A 17,981-nucleotide genomic window follows, 5' to 3' on the forward strand; every position below is an offset into this window, starting at 1 on the left:
TAGCGGTAAGGCATCTGAAGCATCCTCGAACTCGCCTTCCTCGCTGTCAACTGTCTCTGTTGGGTTTTCTGGTGAAGTTTTTTCTTCTTCTGTGCCTCCTACTGGACATGTAATGTGTTCAGGCGGAATCACCGGCTCATTCTCTGCAGTTGCCATTGTAGCTTCCTCTGTACTTCCCTCATTTGTTTCCAACTGGCAAGGATGGAACTCTGCTGCTTCAGGATTCAGTTCTATATCTTCCCTTGTGTGATTTCTCTGAGTTACAGGGATGAATGATCTCCATTGCTCTTGTTCAAGATCTGATTCCTCTTCTGATATTTCTTCAGATATCTGTGTCGCTGGTTGATAAGTCTTTGAAACTTGGTCTCGTCTTTTAGTGCTTGGTCTGTTAGGTATCTGCTGACCTTGGTCAACGAGTAAGTAATCACAAGGCAATAACAAATTACGGTGCAGGATTCTTGTTCGTCCCTTTCCAGCTTCTGGCTTGACTTCATACACTGGGCTATCTTCAGACTTTTTCCTCAGGACAACATGTACAGTGTCTTCCCAGAACGATCTCAGTTTTCCTGGTCCTCCTCTTTCAGAAAGGTTTCTTACAAGGACTCTACTGCCAGGTGAAAGTTCTACTCCATGAATTTTTCTGTCATAGTGCTCTTTCCCCCTTTGTGCAGCTTGGATAGCTACCTTTGAAGCAACCTTATAGGCTTCAGTCATCCTCTCTGTCCATGTTTTTACATACTCAGAATGATTCTTATATTTTTCTGTTACTGGGCTGTCAAACATACTGTCTATTGGTAGTCTTGGAGATCTCCCGAACAGTAGGAAAAATGGAGAGTACCCCATTGCTTCACTTTTGGTGCAGTTGTATGCATGTATTACCTGGGCAAGTGAGTTCTTCCAGTCTTTCTTGGAATCTGGTGACAGGGTCTGAAGCATAGACAACAGAGTTCGGTTGAATCTTTCGCATTGGCCGTTTCCTTCCGGATGATACGGAGTTGTATGAGGATTCTGAATGTGGCAATGTTTCCCTAATGCCAAGAAAAACTGATTTTAAAATTCTTTTCCCATGTCATGGTGAATTCTGGTAGGAAATCCGAATTTCAAGACAAAATCATTGAATATCTTATCGGCAACAGTCTTTGCTGACTTGTTTTTGGTTGCATAGGCCTGAGCAAACCTGGTGAAGTGGTCTATTACTACTAGTATGTACTCATAACATTCTTTGCATGTTTCCAGATGGAGGAAATCGATGGAGACCATCTCAAAGGGATAAGTGGTGACAATATTGGTCAATGGGGCTCTGGTAGGCTTATTAGGGCGTCTATCTTTCAGGCAGGTGCACTGATGGTTAATGTATTGCTCAGTGTCTCTCTGCATATGCGGCCAAAAGAACCTTTCTCTGATCAAGTTTACAGTTCTTTCCACTCCTAAGTGACCCATTTCTTCATGCAATTCTGTCAACACCAGTGAATGATACAGCTTGGGTAACACTAGTTGAGAACCTGAGGGTGTTTTCCGTCTCAAGATTCCATCCTCGTCGAGGTACAGTTTGGTCCACTGTTTCATTAGTATAAAGAGATCAAGCTGCTCACCTTGTCGTTCTTGTTTTGATGGGAACCTGTTTTGGTTTTTGTACTTCCACACTGGACCGATCACTGGGTCTTCCTTTTGTGCTGTCCTTATGGTCTCTTTAGGTATTTGAGCTACCTTCTTCTGGGTACTATCTATTGTTGACGTTGTACCCGCGATGGTTATTGGACACAGCCAAGGCGTTTCTTCTTTCTGTTGCACTTGAAGTGCTTGGGTTATGCAATTGATGACTTTGGGGTCAACTTCTTGTGAACACTGCTGCATGTATTGTTCAGGACCTAGTGGCATACGAGAGAGTACATCTGCATCTGCATTTCTCTTTCCTGGACTATACTTGATAGTAAAATTGAAGTCAGCGAGTTCTGCAACCCATTGATGGCCTGTTGCATTAAGTTTGGCAGTAGTTAGGACATAGGTTAGTGGATTGTTGTCAGTATACACTACAAAGGATAGACAGTAGTATAGGTATCCTCGGAACCTTTCACATATGGCCCATTTCATCGCAAGGAATTCTAGCTTTCCTGAATGCATGTGATAGTTTTTCTCAGCAGGTGTTAGAGTCCTAGAACCATAAGCAATTACTTTCAATTTTTTCTCCTGCTCTTGGTACAACACAGCTCCTAGTCCTTCTTGAGAGGCGTCACAGTGCAGAACAAAGGGTTTGCTGTAGTCAGGGTAACCCTTAACTGGAGGATGAGTTAAGACGTCAATGAGCTGGTTCAGCACTGCCTGGTGGTGGTCAGTCCAGACTATAGACTGATGAGAAGGTAGTTGACCTTTTAGTTTTGGTGATGGCTTCTTCCTTGTCTTAGATTGTTGAGCTGCGACTGGCGTTATCGTGGGTGTTTTATCCGCTGATAGTAAGTAATACAGGGGCTTTGCAATCCTGGAAAAGTTTTAGATGTAAGGAAGATAGTAGGAAATGAATCCTAATAACTTCCTGAGTCCTCCAACAGTCTTTGGCTGGTTGTTCCTCAAGGCCAGCACAGGTGCAATGTCTGCTGGATCCATGGAATGGCCATCTTTGGACACGATTTTACCTAAGAATCTGACTTTGTTTCTGAAAAGTTCACATTTCCTCGCTGTTAACTTTACTCCATGTTTCTGATACCGTTGCAGTACCAACCGGACATGTTCCACATGTTCGTTGAATGATCTGCTGTGAACCAGGTTGTCATCTAGGTACGGCAGACAGACCTCATCTCTCAGTCCCATTAGACAAGTTTCCATGCTGCATTGGAATTCAGCTGGCCCAGAACTAAGGCCAAAGGGTATTCTGATCCACTCATACAGACCCCAAGGTGTGATGAAGGCAGTCAGTGGTCGACTGGATTCTTCCACAAATCCTTGATGGTAGGCTTTTCCTTGATCTAGCACAGAAAACCATGAACTTCCTCCTAGGCTGTCCAGCATGTCTTGGATCCTAGGGATTGGATGGCGGTTAGGGATGGACTTCTGGTACAATTCCCTGTAATCACAACACAGTCTTAAACTACCATCCTTCTTTCTCACGCACACAATGGGTGAAGAGTATGATGATTTTGACTCTGCGATCCATCCACGGTTCAGAAGATCCTGCAGATATTCTTTCACCCCCTGGTGTAGTGGCCTTGGCACTGACATGTAAGTTCTTCTAACTGGTATATTGTTTTTAAGGCGCAGTTGTAATTGTAGGGAAGGGATGCATCCAATGTCAGAATCATCTTTAGCAAAGGCGTGGCATTCTTCCCTTAGCATTGCCTTGACTATCTGTTGATCTTCCTCGGAAAGGTGTCCTATAGGTACTGGTGGATCCCAGTGTTCTTGATGAGCTTAACTTACCAGCGACTGACTTGTGTTTAAATTGTCAATTCGACCTTCTGGCCCTGATCTGGATGACTGTAGACTATGAGTCACCGGGTGAGTGGCAACACGCACTGATTCTTTTGGTTTCACCTGAGCTGGGTATGTTGTCTTGATGGTTTCGAGGCACCCAATCCTGGTCTGACTTGGCAGGATAATGTCTCGCTGGGTGGTGTTCCAAATCGGGATTGATAGTTTGGAAAACTGTCCCTTATTAAGTGACACTAATGTTTCCCCGATATACATTCCTTCTGGCACATCCTGAATCTCATCAGGTATAAACAAGACCGTCTGCTCTTGCAAGGCTGGTTTGGCGTGAGCCCTACATCTGACACACGTCACAGTGTTTGCCAGAATCCTTTGGTTCTTTGTACCAGTCTTTAGTACGGTACCACCAGTTTCTCTTAGGCTGGCCTGTAGTTTACTCACCAGGACCTCTGCTTTGGGGGTCGGCAACTCCAAGGCGGCTCCTAGTAGGTCCACGAGCCCTGTAATGGTTCTCCTTCCTTTGGCAGCTGTCTCCTTGTAGAGTTCTTCTATGACATTATATCCAATGATTGGCATCTCTGTGACTTTCTCATCTGATGATACCACAAGTGTCACTACTAGCTGCTTGGTGTTATTGCATCCCGCTGTTAGTTGAAAGACTACCTCAATCCAGCCAGAAAAAGGAATTTCAGTCTCATTGGCAGCCTTCCCACAGAGGACTTCTGGCCCCAGCAATTCTTCCAAAGATCGGAGCACTGTATGTGGCAGAACCCGCTGTCTCCAGTTCTCATTGGTGATGCTCACCTGGGAGCCAGTGTCCCATAGGGCTTGGACAGGAGTATTGTCCATTTCACAGTTCACAAGGCACCTTTTCCCAACGAGACTCAGTAGCTTGTGGTTCTGTCTCATGGTCACGCCATCCACGTGAGTTGGTACTTGCTCAGCCATCTGAAGGCATCTTTGGTTATACCAGCCGTTGTTTTGAAGCTTGCTGGCTTGCTACTTACAGGGGCTGCACTTTGGGACACAGGGTTGGTTCTAGTGCAGGTTACTGTCGGTCCCTTAACAGCAACCCTCTCCCATTTAAATGGTTTGGTCTGGGTGTTTGGCAATATCTTGCTCTATGTCCAGATCGTCCACAGTTGAAGCAATGATCACAGGTACTTGTCCGACCAGTCCTTTTACAGGATTGACAACATCCATTACTCGTACCCACTGTTGCCTGAGGCCCTCGGAATTCACGGTCTTGTTGGGTCCTTGAATCTTGGAGGAGTGTCTTCATCTCTATCATCTCTTTTTGCATCTGCAGAATCAGCTTTTCCATGTCAGAGTTGCTCTTCGATAGCTGTTGAATTGTTGGGCTACTTGCCTGTGGTGGAGACCAAGGTGTGGTGTTGGCAGTTGTTGTCAGGACGCTTGGTTCCTGAGGACACTGTAAGGTGTTAGACTGACATTCTTTGCCTTTGGTTGAACTGCTATGTTGAGCTTTCTTTTGCTTCTGTTCCCTTTCAATCTCCATATTAGCGGCTCCATTTGTTTTCTCTATGAGCACCTCATCTGGAATGGAAGGGTCATCTAAATACTGCCTTAATTGGAATTTGATGTGGTCATTTCCTAGTCCAGTACCCACTGATCTTAGAAATTTCTTCTGGATCAGCTCAGTCCCAAAATGTTCTTCCGAGCCTTCACCTTGGGAGACGAATAGCAGCCGATCTATCAATTCAATAGCTCTGAACAGGAAATTCTGTGGAGTCTCATCGCTTTTCTGGGAAATATTAAGGAGTTGCTGGTACAGTTCTGAGGCATTCTCTTCCTTGTAGTGACTTTTAAAGATTCGTCTAAGTTGCACTAGAGTCAGTCCATTTTTCATCTCCAGCATACCTCTAAGGCTTAGGCCAGGGCTAATAGCTTTGACCACTGCTTCAATAATCTTAGTCTCAGGATATCCTTTCTGTAGTCCCAGGTCGATTTGGTGCATTAGGTTGGTGCAGGACAGCTTATCCTTATGCTCTTTTTCTCCAATCTGGCCTGTGATTTTGAAGTCTTTTCTGATTGTCACCTCTGGCAAGCTACCATGGTGTAGTCTCTGAGTAATCGGGACTGGCACTGGTTTTGGCTGACTGTTACTTGAGTCTTTACTTCTGGTACTCAGCTCTCTAATCTGTTCCTCCATTATTCTGGACGTTTCCTGGAACCTCTCCTGCATAGTGTGATACTGTGGGTTTAAGTCGGCCAATTGTTGTTCCGATTGAAGGTCTTTCTCACTGAAGCTTGGGACTTCCGCATTGTCCCTCTTCTTCTCTAGTTCGCTAATGAATCCCTTTGTGGCTTGCAGAAATTGTGTCACCGCCTCCTCACTTTCAGCTTCGACCAGTTCATCTATTACCTCATTAATGATCCGCATAAAATGGCTTCGGGTTTTTCCTTTCGCCATGCTGGCTTCAGGGGCTTTGATGAATTGGCAAATCTCTATGAGATCACCCACTGGCAAGTAGATTAGTTGACCACTGATTTCATCCTGCAGGCTTTCTCGATCCATTTGTGTTCGCTGGTGATGCGGCAAGGGTTAATTTCTAATCTATGCTTCGTGTAACCGGTTTTTTTTTCCACTTCCGGGACCGTGTCTTCTTCACCCGCTCCCCGTACGGGCCACCAATTTTGTTGCACATATGCTGAAAGTATGGTCAATAATTCCAATGTGCGAAGGGAGCGGGCTGGGTGAAGACAGAAGTGATTTTATTGAACATGTTCTGGAATGAACAAACACATAAACTTCAGTATGGGAATGCAGGAAATGTAGCAGTAAATCCTGTCCTCCCACATTAATACACATCTCTATATTCAAAAATACATTCTCAATAACAGGTATAACTTTCCTATATAAGATATTAAACCATTAACATGAGAGTTGCTCTTGGATTCTTTAATCTGCATCACAGTAAACCAATAGTGCAGTATAATATCATAGAGTGACATCAGCTTCTATAGTAATCATAGTCACTACAGTACATATTAGTACCATGTGAAACCTCATTGTACTTCACTAGCACTTGTGCATATTTTATATACTCACACTGCATCACAGCAGCCTTAGCTGATTATAGGAATGTGTTTTACATCATTTTAGCCTATTTATGGCTCTGAATTTGTGTTCCCTTACCTGGAATGAACAAACACATAACCTTCAGTATGGGGATACAGGAAATGTAGCAGTAAATCCTGTCCTCCCATAAACCAAGATCTGCGTTATTCAGTTCCCCTTTGCTGTTTGTAGCTCTGCTATTCAAGCTTTCGCTCTGCTGCCATCTACTGGTGGTAAATAGCAATGTCATGAATTTAATATAATACAGTCATACTTGTGGACTGTTGAAGCTAGACATTATAAAGATATTAGTTTATTCTTATGGGGTGCATATTTTTGACATCTCTTACAGTGACTCTGCATTGTGGATGTTAGTGAAGGATCAAGGAGGAGAAGGAGCTGAGAAAGGCTACCAGCGGCACAGAGGGGATATTTTCTCAAAATGAAGGAGTGGCATTTTACATGTGCAGATGAGAAGGAGGTAAGGTAGTGGCCCACAGGTCCTGGTTAACTTTCCTCATAGCAGCTTGGCAATTTAGAGTCTCCAATCAGCGTAGAAGGACCAAGTGGGTCCTCTGGAGGGGGATGGGGGGGGGGGTCCGAGGATATCACGAGGGTTCTGGTATCACAGCTGGAGAGGAAATAGTTGTTGGGGTGAGCGACAGGTGAGCACCTAAGGTGCGAGATAAAGTTTGGATTCCACTTGTGTAGAGCCTCAGAAAACCCCACAAAATATTTCTAATGTAGAGCAGGAGTGGGGTGCAGTCAGCTCCAAGCAAAAAGAGGGCTGTCTTGTATACAGTACCCACTGTCTTAAAAAACAGGCCTTCCACACACTATCTTTGCTATCATTCTTTAATTCTTTAATCCCCTATTAGTCAGTGTCCAGAAGCTCATGTTTTTAATTAATTCAGCTCTACACAAGCTCTTACACAAGACAACTGGCACAGGGAGGATGGTAAATTTCCCCTAATCTCCCACAGCAGAGAATTTTAGTACAAGGGAGCCATTGGTTCTTTCTGTAAATCCCTATGTCAACAGCCATGAAGCAATATTCTGGATTTGAAAATAGGGCATATGGATGAAGTCCTGTTAACCTTTGATGTTCCATCGAACCTTTGATGTCAAACAGGACTAGTGATGTGAAAGGTGCAAAAACCATAATGGTGAAAACCTCATAATGGTGAAAACCTCAGGACACAAGAAAACCTATTGCAGATGGCACCAAACTGCCACCAATGCTGATCTTCAAGAGGAAAACATGCCAAAAGAGGCGATTCCAAGAGGAGTTATTGTGTATGTTCACAAAGGATGGATGGACGAAAATGGCATGAAAATATGGATCAAAAAAGTGTGGTCCAAACACCCTGGAGGGCTTCTGAAGAAACCAGCCCTACTAGTTCTTGACCAGTTTAGGACACATATCAGCGAAACCACAAAAACCAGTTCTAAGGAAGTGAACACTCATCTAGTGATAATTTCTTGGGGGCTTACCAGCCAGTTGCAACCTCTGGACGTTTCTATTAACAAGCCATTTTTCATAAGGGAGGAATGGAACAAATAGATGGTTGCTGGGAATCATGACCTGAAACCCACTGGACGGATGGAAAAAGACGACTATCACTCAAGTTTGTGAGTGGGTGAAAACATCATGCCAGGCAGTCAATGATGAAATCGTCGTAAGATCCTTCAAAAAGTCGTAAGATCCTTCTAAAACCTAAGTGCGTCTTAAGGGCAGGTGCATCTTATAGGGTGAAAAATACTGTTCAAACAAAGCTGCAGGATAGGTGTGAGCATGTGCACTCAACTATATCTCTCTGCTGATATTTTATTACTGCCATACATATGATAAGTAGGGTTTCATTTTATTCGAAATGTTCATCACAAAGATATGATCTGTTTTTAAACACACTCTGGAAATCTACAAAAATTAAGTCTTTGCTATCTATAAAAGTGTCCATAGAAGTAGAGCTGGATTTCTTTAAGGATATTTGTATGTGAGGGTTTCATGCGTTATCCGGCTTGGCACCACTTTCAAAGAAAAAATGAAAACATATTCAGTGTGTATGTTTGTAGAGTGCAGTTTCCTGGATTTTTTTCAACTGGGATCACAAGACAAGAGAAGCTGCTTTATTCCTCAGAATTTCACTCTAAGAAAAAGTCATTTGACAGCATTAGAATTATGACATCACTAAAAATTGTATTACAGAGAAAGATGTCCAGGACTGGCCCTCTAGAATATTTTACAATCAGCTGGAGGGTCAAGACAAGACTGGCCCTCATATTATGCCTTCATTCACTAGATCTTGAAAACAATTAACACTAATAATGATTTAAAAAGTTCTATGGAACCCGCGCTGCCGTAGTAAGTAGGGGGAGAATACTGCACTAATTAACACACCAAAGAGTGCCTTGCTGCTTGGGCTAGAGAGGGTTAATTGCTAGTGATGAGCGAGCATGTTTGGCCGAATACTTGTTCGGCTCGAGCAACACTATGCTCGGCACATGGCGGTACTCGGCCGAGTACCACATCTGCTCGAGCGCCATGCTCGAGTCTCCTCCCTGCACGTTTCGTGGCTGCTAATCAGCCAATAAACATGCAGGTAAGTACTGCCATCACTGTAATGCCAGTAACCATGTTGGCTGCTGGCATTACAGTGATTGGCTGGCCGGAACGCGTCATCGGGTGCTATATAGCACCCGATGACGCGGATTCGGCTCATTGCGAGTCAGGGAGAGCTGCGCTTAGGAAGGGACAGATAGAGTAGGGAGTTTGTGATCGCAATTTATTCAATTTTAAAATGTTTCAAAGACCCAAAAGTCCTTTTAAGAACTATTGTGTGTGATGGCAGCAATTCAATTGTTCAAAGTTGTACTAAAATGATTATTTTTTATATACTTTTCGAAATAGCGATTATTTTGCTGTATAGAAAGTGCAGAGATAGGAAGAATATTAGTGAAAATAATATATTTTTTCCCATAATCCACATTTTTGCTGTAAACGGTGTAATCCGTGAATTGCGTGATCTGCTCTTCAATACATTTAGTGGTTGTCAGTCCCAGATATAGGGAAAAAATTATAATACAGAAAACACTATTTTTTTTCCCATAATCTATCCACATTTTTGCTGTCAACGGTGCAATCCGTGAATTGTGTGATCTGAGCTTGAATACATTGTGTGGTTGTCAGGCCCAGATATAGGGAAAAAATTATAATACAGAAAACAATTTTTCTCCCATAATCTATCCACATTTTTGCTGTCAACGGTGTAATCCGTGAATTGTGTGATCTGCGCTTCAATACATTGTGTGGTTGTCAGGCCCAGATATAGGGAAAAATATATAATACAGAAAAAAAATTTCTCCCATAATCTATCCACATTTTTGCTGTCAACGGTGTAATCCGTGAATTGTGTGATCTGCGCTTCAATACATTGTGTGGTTGTCAGGCCCAGATATAGGGAAGAAATTATAATACAGAAAACACTTTTTTTTACCCATAATCTATCCACATTTTTGCTGTCAACGGTACAATCCGTGAATTGTGTGATCTGTGCTTTAATACATTGTGTGGTTGTCAGGCCTAGATATAGGGGAAAAAATGTAAATACAGAAAAAAAAAATTCTCCCATAATCTATCGACATTTTTGCTGTCAACGGTGTAATCCGTGAATTGTGTAATCTGCGCTTCAATACATTGTGTGGTTGTCAGGTCTAGATATAGGGAAAAAATTGTAATACAGAAAACACTATTTTTTTCCCCATAATCTATCCACATTTTTGCTGTCAACGGTGCAATCCATGAATTGTGTGATTTGCGCTTCAATACATTATGTGGTTGTCAGGCCTAGATATAGGGGGGGGGGGGATATAATACAGAAAACAATTTTTCTCCCATAATCTATCCACATTTTTGCTGTCAACAGTATAATCCGTGAAATTGTGTGATCTGCGCTTTAATACATTGTGTGGTTGTCAGGACCAGATATAGGGAAAAATATAAATATAAACTACATCAGAAAACAGTGTCTGTACCGCAGATTCCAATAATCTGGGCCTAAAATAGTGTCCATATTCTGTGTGTTACTATGACATATACTGTCCTGCATCCAAAAACTGTTTCTTGAGTGCAAATTCCAAAAATCTGGGCCTAATCTAGTGTCCATATTCTGTGTGTTTCTGGGACATATACTGTCCTGCATCCAAAAACTGTTTCTTTTAGGGAAAATTCCAATAATCTGGGCCTAATCTAGTTTCCATATTCTATGTGTTTCTGTGAAATATACTGTCCTGCATCCAAAAACTGAGTTTCTATTGCAAATTCCAAAAATCTGGGCCTAATGTAGTGTCCATATTCTGTGTGTTTCTGTGACATATACTGTCCTGCATCAAAAAACTGTTTCTTTAGGGCAAAATCCAATAATCTGGGCCTAATCTAGTGTCCATATTCTGTGTGTTTCTGTGACATATACTGTCCTGCATCCAAAAACTGAGTTTTGTGGTAAGGTGAACAGAAAGGTGTATGGTAAAGTCCTGGAAGGGGTGTATATCCCACCCAGCTTCCTCAAATGGGTCAGGTAAATAAAATCCAGTAGGTTAAAATGGTCTCAGAAATGTGTAGGTTGCTGAGACAGGTTTGTTAAGTTTATGGGCTGGATTTTATTGGACTGGGAGAAGGTAGGATTGGTAGAGGTACCTCCCCAGTCCACCCCATTCCGGGACAAGTTTTCCCCTAGCCTTAGGGATCCACAGCTGAAGCCAGCTGGGATCGTCAAGGGGAAATAAAGCACAGTCCAGGCTGTCAGCCTGGGGAGAGTGATGCCTGGAGAAAGTCTGGGAAGCTGGCTGCCCTGCTGGCTAGAGAAGCCGAATTCTCTGTGTGAACTGTGTTCAATAGGTGAGTTAGGAACTTCACTGTATTAGCCAGAGCCCAGACGGGCAGGTGTTTATTTTGGTTTGGTTTATGTTTTGTGGTGCTGGACCTTCACCTTACCCAGTGAATTATAACTGGGGTTGCCTGTATTGCTGGAGTGTGATAAATAAAGCAACATTTGGACTTTAACCCTGTGGTCTGCAAGAGAATCTGTCATCGCCGCCCTACCTGAGAGTGTAACCCCTTACAGTTTGTTTAGTAAATTCCAAAAATCTGGGCCTAATCTAGTGTCCATATTATGTGTGTTTCTGTGACATATACTGTCCTGCATCCGAAAACCGAGTTTGTATTGCAAATTCCAAAAATCTGGGACTAATCTAGTGTCCATATTATGTGTGTTTCTGTGACATATACTGTCCTGCATCCGAAAACTGAGTTTGTATTGCAAATTCCCCAAATCTGGTCCTAATCTAGTGTCCATATTCTGTGTGTTTCTGTGATATATACTGTCCTGCATCCACAAACTGTTTCTTTAGGGCAAATTCCAATAGTCTGGACCTAATCTAGTGTCCATATTCTGTGTGTTTCTGTGACATATAGTGTCCTGCATCCAAAAACTGTTTCTTTAGGTCAAATTCCAATAATCTGGGCCTAATCTAGTGTCCATATTCTGTGTGCTTCTGTGACATAAGGGATGCAAATGAGCTCTTAACAAGCTCTGCCTCTAATGCCACCAGTGTAAGGCAGCTATCCTATAAGTCAATGTTCAGCTCTTTAACTAAGCCTTGAGACATGACTTGGATATTAAATAAGCCAGCACCTCATCTGCAGACAGCTGTTTCGGGGTGATTTCCCCTCATCAGTGCAGAGCAGAGAGTACTGCCTTGACTGGGTGAGAGGCCTATCAGGGTTAGGGGGGTACTATCTCTCCTTAGGGAGAGAGCGCCTTAATCTGTCCTGCATCCAAAAACTGTTTCTTTAGGGAAAATTCCAAAAATCTGGGCCTAATCTGTCCATATTCTGTGTGATTCTGTGACATATACTGTCCTGCATCTAAAAACAGTTTCTTTAGGGCAAGTTCCAAAAGTCTGGTCTTAATCTAGTGTCCATAATCTGTGTGTTTCTGTGACATATACTGTCCTGCATCAGAAAATGGTGTCTTTAGCGGACTGTAAAACAATCTGCGCCACATCTAGCGCCAAAACCATTAATATGAAGAAGGCGAGCACCAAGGGACGGGGAAGTGGGCGTGATTCTGATGGTGCACGCAGAGGCCGTGGCCCTGGGCGCAATGAAACTGTGCCTGCTGCCAGTGCACCAGAAAAAAAAACATTCACCGTACCCAAGTCGGACCAGTGCGAACAGTTGGTTGGTTGGATTGCTGAAGATAATGCTTCCAGTCGGTTAAGCACCACCCTCTCTTCCACCAAGTCCAGTCTTTGTAGCCAAGAGTCTGGTCAACCGAATCCTCACTCTGATCATCCTTCCTCCCACCATGGAGAGGCTTGCCAATCGAGTGATCCCACACTCGGATATTCCAAGAAGCTTTTTCCAGCGTCACAATTACATTTGGCCCTCACGCCCAGCACGCTTGAAGAGGGACCTGAGATATTGTGCCCTGATTCCCAACCTCTTGAGCCTTCGCGGTCTCAAGAAGATGACGGCGGTGAACGGCAATCATTCGTTCACGAAGTGGATGATAATGAGACACAGTTGTCAATCACTCCCATAATCTGTCCACATTTTTGCTGTCAACGGTGCAATCCGTGAATTGTGTGATATCTGCGCTTCAATACATTGTGTGGTTGTCAGGCCCAGATATAGGGAAAAATATATAGAAAAGAACATTGAAAGTTGATAGGGCAGACATCCGAATGGATCGTCGCCGTCACGGGGACGTGCAATCGCCCAAAGGTTATCTAGAGTCACCAATGGGGCAGCAGGCCCTCGCCCCTAATGTTTTAGATGGTCAGATCAGCAGGCCCTTGCTCAAAATGTTTTATAGGGTCACCATCAGGCCATCAATCATAATTTTTCAAGGCTGTGTATGATGCCCTCCTGTATGTGTAACAAAGGGTGTATTGGAGTGCCGGTTCCTTGTAATTTTTGGCAGCTCTTTCACTTAGTGCATATGCTTTATGAGTGTAGGAGTCCCACTACATGAACAATTGTACCACTGTTGTGTAAAATGAAAAAATGTGGGGGATTGGGTCAGCACAACCTGTATGTAGGTGCACATCACTATGGCGAAATACATATACAAACGAAAAATACAAATGTGATAGCACTCTACATCCAGCATTCCTCCATGCTGGATGAGGCATTGGTGTACATTTTGGCCAAAGCGGAATAAGCCGCTCACCACGTCAAGGTCGCCTCTAATGAGTGGTCCCTAACACTAGTTCCTACCTGTTCATGGGCCATGACAGCCACACAAAGTCCAGGGAATGCAGGTCAGCATACACGCCAAGCACACTCTGCTTTTAACCCCGTCCGGTGCCATTACAGCTTTGATCGGATCCAGGGATGCAAGTACCAACATAGCACTCTACATCCAGCATTCCTCCATGCTGGATGAGGCATTGGTGTAATTTTGGCCAAAGCGTAATAAGCCACTCACCACGTCAAGGTCGCCTCTAATGAGTGGTCCCTAACACTAGTTCCTACCTGTTCATGGGCCATGACAGCCACACAAAGATTTTAAATCCCAATATGAACGGTTAAAATGTGAAAATGTGAAGCTCAGAGAGGAAAGAGACCGGTTCCTGGAATTCAGTAGAGTTTCTAATTTTGTGTGCCAGAGAAGTGTAAATTATGGTCTTTGTAAACCATTTTACTGTTTGTATTTAAAGAAAATGGAGGAACTCTAAGACCTAATTTAAATTGACTTTTCCCTTCCCCTGGAAACCGGTTTTGGGACCTTGTAATGTTAAATCCTGCTTCTTTGGTAAATGAATCTGAAGTTGGTTTGGGGCTGGGCAAATTAGCATTTCAATGACTGGGTGGGTACAAATTCTCCTGCCAGTTTTTACGGTTTCAGGGGAACCCTCCAAGACATTGATGTTTTAATTCAGTCCTATACAATTGTATGTGTTAAGGTTTTGTATTTTTTTTTTTTGTATTTCAGTTTTGGTTTTAAGTTAACATTTACTTTTTACTGAATCTTAATGTATATAGCAAGACTTCCTGTAACTGAAGTTTTCTATGTTGTTTTTTTCGCTCCTTTTTACAGGTTTTCTTTTACTAACCTATTTTTATTTTTAGGTTTTTATTGTTGTAATCAAGGTTTTTTCAGTTTTTCCTTTTTCATATTTTGGCTGCGATCTTAGCATACTTTTTTCTTTCTATTTCTTTCCTCCACTACTGACAGGGTCGCCTCTCTCTCTCTCTCTCTCTCTCTCAGATTTTTGAAAAGAAGGTAAAAATCACGGCCGATTCATGGCCTGAATGTTCCGCTGTAATCATTTATTCCATCCGGGATGTCCACCACCGGGTTCGGGAGTCTCTCCCAGACTCAATAACCAGTGTTCGTTCTAGTCAACCAGGTGATTAGGTCGTGCTAAAGAAATATCCGAGGACGGGACTAGAGCCGAGATATCTTGGGCCATTCCAGGTGCTGCTGATGACGCCAAACTCTCTGAAGTTCGAGGGACGAGACAACTGGATCCACACCAATCATTGCAAGAAGCTGCTCAACTAAGTCAAAGAATGAAGAGAATCACTTTTGTTTATTTGTTTAGTTTGGGTGGTCATTAAAAAACATCAGCGCCAGGGACTGGAGGCGAGATATACTGGGCCGTACCAGGTTCTACTTACAACACCAACCTCCCTCAAGGTCGAGGAAGGTGACTGGTGGATCCACGCCAGCCATTGCAAAAAGCTACTGGATCACAAAGCGTATTCCTTTATTCTTTCTGTCTAATGCACTTTGGAAAATGTTATAAGGAGTCACATCCGAATTTGTTATTCAGAATGCATTTGCAGTTAGCAAAGACGGCAAATAGATCCAACTGTTGGGTGTGCTCCAAACCACCTCCGGGTCAAAGCTTCCCAGCCATGGTGGCAGTTCATGCCCTTTATGACATCAGGGTGGGCATGAGAAAAATCAACCCTTTAGGTAAATCTGTGGAGCGTCACCGATCCATAGAGTTCAACCATACATTCTTAGATGGTAACGTCACTTATGGTCTTGATATCAGCCCTGAGACTTATAGTAGGCTTAGTAGACCCATGTGGGTATCTGGTCAATTAGGGCGACCCCAGATTTGTTTTAATATCAGCTCTGGATTTGGAGCTGTCCATGGGTTGGACCGAATGCCCATCTGGGATCACTGTCCAGATCGACCATAGAATTCCTGACCGTAACAACAACCTAACCACCAGACACAACTATATCTGTTGGGGGGGAGGGTGTGACATTCAGGACGGTGCAGCAATCCCTTTATCCATCCAGCTGTTGCTCCACCCCCGTAACCGGAACCCTAATGACCTTTGTGTCTCTCTAACTGGGCCCTATTACTTCTTGTGTGGGCAGGCTGCTTACAGAGTCATTCCCATGAATGCTAGAGGGTCATGCTCCTTAGTCAGGTTAGTCCCCGCCTCCTACATTGCTGATGGTCATGAGGATCTGATGGTGCAGAGGAGGGTGAGTATGGGAAGAAGCACTAGGAGGGAGCTGTTCTCTGCAGGGGACCGTGCTTGGGCATGCTTTCCGGCATGGACCAGATGGGGTATAGAACTTATGAAGCGGCTGAACAAATTTTCTACCATGGTAGATGAGATGTTCAAAGAGACAGTCAAAGCCATGAGAGAAGTCTCCTCTGAACAGCGACAGTTAAAAACTCTTCTCCTCCAGGAGAAGATGGCTCTCGACTATCTTTTAGCTGAAAAGGAGGGTTTCTGTAAATTCATCGGGGAGGATTGCTGCACCTGGGTGAAAGATACTGGTGACAGTATCTAGAGTTAAGGCCTTACAGGGGCAAGCCTTAAGGAAATAGGAGTGTATGTCCTGTTACTGCTGTGCTTTCTATTTCTTTTCTATGTGGCGGTGAGAATGACCTGCTGCTTGATGAATCGAGTCGCGATGAGCCGTTCAGCGGACCACGTTATGATCGCAGATAACCATTGCCCGGAGCAACTGGATTCTTACTCCAGGAGGACCGACCCAAGAAGAACCACCGCATTTTAAGGATCCGTCATGGAGAATCACCCTTCCTTTTGAAGGCATTTCTTTATTAGAGACACTTTAAAGACTTTTCACTGTCACTACCCTTGCTGGACGTCGCGGTCAAGCAACCGAAGAGGCCCAAGAATGCCAGGCCAGGTTCTTCTTGTTAGTTCATCTGTAGTGTAGCATATTCCCCTTTACATGTTTATTCCCTTTAGAGGTCTGGTTTGAGTGATTGTAGTGTTAGGGAGCAGCTGAAATGACGACATATGGCGAAAAAGGGGGGAACTGTTGTGCAAAATTATGGTTCGCCGTATGGTCGTCATGTATCCTATGGAAATGCGCAGATTCGTTCGCGTTCGCATTACATAGTAACATAGTACATAAGGCCGAAAAAAGACATTTGTCCATCCAGTTCGGCCTGTCATCCTGCAAGTTGATCCAGAGGAAGGCAAAAAAAAACTGTGAGGTAGAAGCCAATTTTTCTCACTAGGGGAATAAAAAATTCCTTCCCGACTCCAATCAGGCAATCAGAATATCTCCCTGGATCAACGACCCCTTTCTAGTACAGTGATACCTCGGTTCACGAACTTAATTCGTGAACTGACTCTGGTCGCGAACCGAATTGGTTGTGAACCGAGGCACATTTTCCCATAGGGTTCAATGTAAATCCGGTTAATCCGTGCTGACCTTTTTTTGGGGGTTTTTGAAGCACAAAAATATGAAACAAATTACAATACACATTAGTACAGTATAGTATAGCTCAATGGTTATTTTTTTCACAACCTTGCTGTCACCTTTACTACTGCTCTGCACTTTCTTTTTGCCACCATGCTTGCGCTGCACATTCTTGTCACCTGCATTTCCACTTTGCACATTGTCACTTGCATTTCCACTTTGCACATTGTCACTTGCATTTCCATTTTGCACATTGTCACTTGCATTTCCACTTTGCACATTGTCACCTGCATTGCTGTTCTTGTCACCTTCATTGCTGCTCCGCACTTTCTTCTTTCCACTATGCTTCTTGGGAGCCATATTGGGTGTCCAGTGAACTGTACAGTACTGTATGTGCTAAAAAGCACACCAAAAATCAAAAAATCACTTAAAATGTTTGCAGAGTACTCACAGTACTTCTTTCTGTGTCTCTTCTTCTCTCCACGGTCTTCCTACAGGAAGTCACGACCATGTGACAGCCTGGAAATAGCATTAAAAAGGCTGCGGCTCCTGTTCGTGAACCGAGGCGGAGTTCGTGAACCGGAGCATATTTTTATGAACTTTTCTGTTCGTGAACCGAGTTGTTCGTGAACAGAAGCGTTCGTGAACCGAGGTATCACTGTAGCTATATTCTGTAATATTATTACACTCCAGAAATACAACCAGGCCCCTCTTGAATTCCTTTATTGTACTCACCATCACCACCTCCTCAGGCAGAGAGT

At 43.5% G+C, this 17,981-nt stretch overlaps 1 long non-coding RNA gene across 1 annotated transcript in view; it reads left to right on the forward strand.

The window, feature by feature from the left end:
* The window catches only part of LOC120991499, a 29,854-nt gene extending 12,117 nt beyond the window's left edge, over positions 1-17,737 (forward strand). Inside the window, exons 2-3 of the long non-coding RNA XR_005776692.1 lie at positions 2,044-2,055; positions 17,594-17,737. This is a non-coding gene — a long non-coding RNA (uncharacterized LOC120991499). The remainder of the gene's footprint in view (positions 1-2,043; positions 2,056-17,593) is intronic.
* Positions 17,738-17,981: the final 244 nt, after the last annotated feature.

The sequence above is a fragment of the Bufo bufo genome, chromosome 2 (assembly GCF_905171765.1).
Source record: "Bufo bufo chromosome 2, aBufBuf1.1, whole genome shotgun sequence".
Classification (NCBI taxonomy): domain Eukaryota; kingdom Metazoa; phylum Chordata; class Amphibia; order Anura; family Bufonidae; genus Bufo; species Bufo bufo.